The following is a 6,000-nucleotide window of genomic DNA, read 5'->3' as shown; positions in this document are numbered from 1 at the left end:
CACACACACACACACACACACACACACACACACACACACACACACACAACTTAACAACAACCAGTGGGGTCATCTTATTAGTGGATAAAATCTAAACCCAAGACTTAACAGTCATCAAATCTGCACTTTTATAGTAAGTGACAAGATAGTACTATCTATTATAGTTCATTAACTTTCAAAATAAGGTATAATGCAGGGGATGAGAGAGGGGTACTGGAAGTTTTCTGCATCAATAAAGACCTTTGCTTCTAGAAGAAATTTGTTTCCATGTTACACTCAAACACATTGTCCAGAAGAAATATATAATGTTATTTAATAGTGTCTATATAACATATTTAAATATCTAAATCACCTCAGAGTAGTCTTTTCATTACATTTTAGTCAAAAGAGTGTATACATACCTGATAATTTCCTCAACATACCAAAAATGGATGAAGACTCAGTAAAAGTTAGGACTAAAAAAAATCTAATTTGGCCAAATGGAGATATTAACTTACACTGAGTGTCTTCACAGCCTGAGGTAGCTAAAAAGTTTACCATATTCCTGACTAACCTTAACAGGAGTATCCACAGGACCAAACTCTATCTCGTAAGAGAGCTGAATGTAAGATTATAACAAATATGTCAGATAATCCACTCAGACCAAAAATTCAAATGAGCATGGTACTTATTCTGTTGTGTGCAGACAGATTTGTCAAAGGGTCACTAGTCATCTTTAACCTTTCTCATGCCATATCAGCTGTCCACCCCTGTCCATTAGTGCTAATGGTGCTGCTCTCACAAAAGCTGTTAGTTGTCATTAAGAAGTTATCAGATAACCAGGGGGAAAAAAGAGGCATATTTACTAAATCAATTTACCACACTGGGGTTAAAACACATTAAAAGGAAAAATCAAATAGGTGGTAATACGTGGTAACTAGGAAATATGGACCAAGATTTTACAAATGTATCAAAATAACCCAATTTGAACTATTTAAGTATTAAATTTTTCCCCTTAGCACTGCCACAGAGAATTCATCACCATTATATTCTTTATAAGGAAAGCCAAATAAATTATTTGGAAAAACAAAGAGAAAAATCTAGAAGTAGAAAGATAAATTTTAACTACTATTTGAAAATCCAGAGAAACTGTAAAAACATTATTTCCTCTAAGGAGACCCTAGTACATATGCAATTAATATATTTTTGCTTACAAGTATCTAGTGAGACAAAAAATAAGAATAAAAATTTAATAATGAGTCCTTCTGTATAACAAAGTGGTTAACCTCTATGAAGTCATATAAGCAGCTGTCATCAGCAAGAGAAAAATATTAATGATTAATCTTTCAGAAAAAGTGATTTGACAAGTGATCACTTTCAGAAAAAGTGATTTCACAAGTTCCTCAAAGTTAATATTTTAAGATTAGTATTTTAAGGAGCACATACTACATGGTTTTTTAAATATTTTCCATGTTGTATCTCAAAAATTACCTTTTTTATCATTTCTAAGTAGATAAATAAGTAGGCAGAAAATAAATAGAAATTTTATTTTCTATTTTCAATAATGGCAGGCTAGGTAAATCAGATCAATCCTACCAATGAAAGCAAGTAGGATAACCGAGGAGAATTTTTTTTTTAACTCTGCTTAAAGGTATTGAATATTTAACAAGATAGTAGAGAGCTTCTAGATCCAAATCCAAGAGAACAAGAAAATCCCACACATGTGAGTTGGGTATTTAGGCCTAGATGGATCTGATGATTCTAGAGGAGACTTCTAAGAGACTGAGTGGTGTTTTTGATGGACCTGTGGTACTAGGTGGTCATGTCCAAGGGGATCTATCTAATGAGTTTCCATGTTTTTGGTTGAGGCACAAAGGAACACAACAATAGAAATAATAGTTAATCTGTAGTAATCAGGCTCCCATAACTATTTCAGGTGAGCTTTAAATTCCTTAAGGAACTCAATCCCTGAAACTGGATTAGGAGGGTCCAAGACTAAGAGTGCCACAGAACTCTGGTATCTCAAATTCAAACTTGTTTCTACAGATTTTTAAAATAAATTCTGGCAAACAAGGAGTCAAGACATCATTAGTGAGAACCGGCAAAAATAGCAAACAATAAAAATACACCCAAAAAGAAGCCAGACATTGGAGTTATCAGGAAGACTTTATATTAACTATGTTTACTACATTTAAACAATTTGGTAATTTGAGAAAAAACTGAATTCTAGAGAACCAGAAATGATCACTATTTACTAAAAGACTTTATCAATGCATATATGTTTGATTTTATCAAACCCTTTTTGTGTATATATTAAGATAATCATATAATTTTTCTCCTTTATTCTGTTCATGTACAAATTACATTCATTGATTTTGAGTAATAAACCAGCCTTATATTATGGAATTATCCCAACTGGATTGGGACACATTATCCTTACAACATATTTAATTTTTCTCTGCTAATATTTTGTTTAGGATTTTTCAGGATTTTTCATGTTCACGAGTAAGACAGGACTATAGTTTTCCTTTTTCACAATGCTCTTCTCAAGATTCAAGGTCATCCTGCATCATAAAACAATATTAGGCATTATCTCTTATTCTATGGAAGAGTCTTTGTAATATTGCCATTGTTCATTCTTAAATGTGAGCATTCTCTGGAAAAGGTTTCTAGGCCTGAAGATATATAGGTGGCATTGTTCTTTTCTTAGTAAACTTATATTCCCTCATACAGAAAAGTACAGGAATTATAAGTGTACATCATGATGAATTTTCATAAGTGAATATACTAATATAAATAGAAGTATAATACATAATATAATAGTAACAAAGACTACTTAATTCTGATGTACCTACCATGGAAAACTGGAACTGCCTTATACCTCAGAAAGCTAATTCACCCACAAAGTTTCTTGTATCTAATATCTTACTAGAAGAAATTATCACTTAGGAGGCAAAATCATCTCAACTTTCCAATCTTTCCTATATAAAATATCCATACCTTGAAAGTGAAATGAAGGATCATTCTATTTCTGGTACAATTTCAGGAAAATAACTAAATACTAGTACTAAATACCAAATTAACTTAATATTTTTAAGTAAATCTCAAAACATTCATGGTAACACAGGAGTCCATAAGTACATAAATATTACATATGAAAGTGTTTTCAAAAATATTTCATGGCATATAAGTTACACATAAGTTTAAAAGGCAGTGTACAATATGGATTTTACTACCTGGTAAGTCCAGTAAGACTCAAGAAATGGGTGACTTTACAGATGGCTAACAGACACATGAAAAGATGCTCAACATCACTCATCATCAGGGAAATACAAATCAAATCTACAATGAGATATCACCTCATTCCTGTCAGAATGGCTAAAATCAACAACACAGGAAACAAAGGTTTGGTGAGGATGCCAAGAAAGGGGAGCCCCCCCCCTTACAGTACTGGTGGGAATGCAAACTTGTGCAGCCACTCTGGAAAACAGTATGGAAGTTCCTCAAAAAGTTAAAAATAGAACTATCTGGGGCACCTGGGTGGCTCCATCAGTTAAGCGTCCAACTTCAGCTCAAGTCATGATCTTGCAGTTGGTGAATTCAAGCCTCACATAGGGCTCTGTGCTGACAGCTCAGAGCCTGGAGCCTGCTTAGGATTCTGTGTCTCCTTCTCTCTCTGCCCCTTCCTCACTCGTGCTCACTTGCTCACTCTCGCTCTCGCTCTCTCTCTCTCTCTCTCAAAAATAAACATTAAAATAGAACTATCTTACAACCCAGCAATTGCACTACTGGGTACCAACCCAAAGGATACAAAAATACTGATTCAAAGGAATACATGCACCCTATTGTATATTTATAGCAGCATTATCAACAAGAGCCAAACTACGGAAAGAGCCCAGGTGTCCACTGACTGATGAATGGATATAGAAGATGGATATATAATATGTACATATGGAATATTACTCAGCTATAAAAAAGAATGAAATCTTGCCATTTACAACAGTATGATGGAACTAGAGAGCAAAAGAAGTCAGAGAAAGACAAAAAACATGATTTCACTCATATGTGTAAGAAACAAAACAAATAAACATAAGGGGGAAAAAAACAGACGCAAATCAGAAACAGATGTTTAACCATAGAGAACAAACTGAGGGCTACTGGAGGTGAGGTGGGCAGGGGGATGGGTTAAATAGGTGATGGGTAAAAAGGAGGGCACCTGTGATGAGCACCAGGTGTTGTATGTGGGTGATGAATCACTAAATTCTACACCTGAAACTCATGTTGCAACTGTATGTTAACTAGCTGGAATTTAAATAAAAATGGGGGGGGGAAGAAATGGGTAACTTTTATGTTTATGGTTTTGTTTTTCTTTCATTTTGTAAATTTATGAATAGGAGCATGGATAAGCATTAAAATCAGACAAAAGCGGGGTGCCTCAGTGGCTCAGTCAGTTGAGTGTCCAACTTCGGCTCAGGTCATGATCTCCAGGTTTGTGAGTTCAGGTGCCACATCGGGCTTGATGCTATCAGCACAGAGCCTGCTTCAGATCCTCTATCCTGCCGCCCCCCCCTCCGTCCCTCCCCTCTTGCACTATCTCTCTCTCAAAAATAAATAAACATTAAAAAAATAAGTAAAAATGTTTTTAAAAATCAGGCAAAAGCATTTAAACAAAAATTAAATATTAACTACTTTATTCAAGGGTCAATGGCAGAATTTTATCAACTGCCTGAGCTAATGATGAATTTCAATCAACACCAATTCCACTGGTGACCAATGGTCTATTGGAAACTGATTGGATTAGAGTGTTGTCATCATTATAATTTCTGAGAATTTAAAATGTGGAAGACATGCGCTTATCCCTCACAGTTCTCAATATGTGGTATAGAAAACTGGAGAGTTCAAACTTATTCTTTTCCAAGCACATTAACTCTAGCCTCATTTAGCTAGAGTTTGTCCACATGTCCACATTCAGCTAAAAGTTAAACAGCAAAACTGTTACTGAATGAAGCAGGTCAGTTTTCTTTTACGTAAGCACACAAACACATTATAGCAAAGAAGACCTGAAAAGCTGTCCACTACCACAGAACTGAAAATTATTCAAATGATAATACAATGAACTATCCTAATTAACATGTATGGCACAGATAAGCCTAAAAAGAATATAATACATGAGAACTAGGTCTCATTGGTATATTTTGTGGATCTATTATAAACTAACTATAGAAGAACACTGATGCTGGCTACTCTGTCTCAGAATTCTCTTCACTGAAAAAAACACCATAATTTTTACATACACAGTGGAGAAAAGTAAGCCATTTTTTTGAACATTCTAAAATCCAAAGTATATAGTGCTGTAAGCATAAAGACATTCAGTATTTCATTTCCTTTCTGAGTAAAAAATATGTAATGCTTCTCTCATCAAACCAAGGAACACATTCTAAAGCATATCATGTAAGTACTTGTGATCAATCTTGAAGTATTTTTGTATTTGTTTTTTTTTTGTTTGTTTGTTTTTAATTTTTTTTTCAACGTTTATTTATTTTTGGGACAGAGAGAGACAGAGCATGAACGGGGGAGGGGCAGAGAGAGAGGGAGACACAGAATCGGAAACAGGCTCCAGGCTCTGAGCCATCAGCCCAGAGCCCGACGCGGGGCTCGAACTCACGGACTGTGAGATCGTGACCTGGTTGAAGTCGGACGCTTAACCGACTGCGCCATCCAGGCTCCCCTGTATTTGTTTTACATAAAACAGTGTGACCTTTCATTCCCTCCCTGTGGTTTGCTTTAAACTGTTGTTCTTTTCTGAATAGTTGTGCTTTCTATTACATGCTGTCATTTAGATTCACTATGTCATCCCTATTATTAGAATTGTTTTGTTGTATACTTCACAATTCAAAAGGATAGTGATTATAAGAATACCTTATAATCAGCATAAAGTTTAAGAGCCATCATCAAAATTAACCCTCGCACACACACAAACAGAGCTCACTTGACAAACACACAGAGGGCAGCCCTGTGACA

At 35.1% G+C, this 6,000-nt stretch overlaps 1 protein-coding gene across 1 annotated transcript in view; it reads right to left on the bottom strand.

Moving 5' to 3' along the window:
- The window catches only part of BCAS3 (BCAS3 microtubule associated cell migration factor), a 632,238-nt gene that overhangs the window by 437,491 nt on the left and 188,747 nt on the right, over positions 1–6,000 (bottom strand). The window lies entirely within an intron of this gene.

This window comes from Herpailurus yagouaroundi, unplaced genomic scaffold (assembly GCF_014898765.1).
Source record: "Herpailurus yagouaroundi ecotype Mexico unplaced genomic scaffold, PumYag 189, whole genome shotgun sequence".
NCBI classification, from domain to species: Eukaryota; Metazoa; Chordata; class Mammalia; order Carnivora; family Felidae; genus Herpailurus; species Herpailurus yagouaroundi.
This window is presented reverse-complemented; position numbering and strand designations above follow the sequence as displayed.